This window comes from Myxocyprinus asiaticus, unplaced genomic scaffold, assembly GCF_019703515.2.
Source record: "Myxocyprinus asiaticus isolate MX2 ecotype Aquarium Trade unplaced genomic scaffold, UBuf_Myxa_2 HiC_scaffold_214, whole genome shotgun sequence".
NCBI classification, from domain to species: domain Eukaryota; kingdom Metazoa; phylum Chordata; class Actinopteri; order Cypriniformes; family Catostomidae; genus Myxocyprinus; species Myxocyprinus asiaticus.
Genome location: NW_026249662.1, coordinates 1 through 934, shown reverse-complemented (window position 1 = coordinate 934; position 934 = coordinate 1). Strand labels below are relative to the sequence as shown.

The 934-nt window shown below is 51.3% G+C and overlaps 1 non-coding gene across 1 annotated transcript; it reads left to right on the top strand.

The window, feature by feature from the left end:
- Positions 1–554: 554 nt before the first annotated feature.
- trnai-aau (transfer RNA isoleucine (anticodon AAU)) lies at positions 555–628 on the top strand. The gene has a single exon. It is a non-coding gene; the product is annotated as a tRNA-Ile (tRNA).
- Positions 629–934: the final 306 nt, after the last annotated feature.

Genomic DNA, 934 nt, shown 5'->3' with positions numbered 1-934 from the left:
TGGCCTGGCCTGGCCCTGGCCCTGGCCCTGGCCTGGCCTGGCCTGGCCCTGGCCTGAGCCCTGGCCTGGCCCTGGCCCTGGCCCTAGCCTAGCCCTAGCCCTAACTTTCATCCTCTCAATAGCATGGCCTATTCCTTGATCTGACGACTTCCCATGGAGACTTCGCAGCAAAAGGTGCTGTGGCTTAGTTGGTTAAAATGCCTGCCTAGTAAACAGGAGATCCTGGGTTCAAATCCCAGCACTGCCTTTGTAGTGTGTTGTGGCTGCCGAGTCTCTAAGATGTAAACGGCACTTTGTAGGAAGGCCAATCAGGTTGAGGCACTTGCTGACTTGGCAGTGGCACCACTGGAAAGAGCACCCTTGAAAATGGGGGAGTAGGGCTTGCTTTCATGCCTCTATCACCTTCCTGGCAAAAGTTATGGCAATCCGGCATGAGCATGGTGGTTTTCATCCCTATACCCTAACCAAAACTCTTTTCTCAAACACATTTGTGTTCTCAATAGCATGGCCTACTCATTGATCTGATGACCTCCCATGGAGACTTTGCAACAAAAGGTGCTGTGGCTTAGTTGGTTAAAATGCTTGCCTAATACACAGGAGATCCTGGGTTCAAATCCCAGCAGTGCCTTTGTAGTGTGTTGTGGCCACTGAGTCTCTAAGATGTAAACGGCACTTTGTAGGAGGGCCAATCTGGTTGAGGCACTTGCTGACCTCATAGAGCCTTGGTGGTGGCACCACTGGAAAGAGCACCCTCAAAAATGGGGGGGTAGGGCTTGCTTTCGTGCCTCTATCACCTTCCTGGCAAAAGTTATGGCAATCCGGCATGAGCATGGTGGTTTTCATCCCTATACCCTAACCTAACCCTAACCCTAAACCCTAACCTAACCCTAACCCTAACTTTCATCCTCTCAATAGCATGGCCTATTCCTTGATC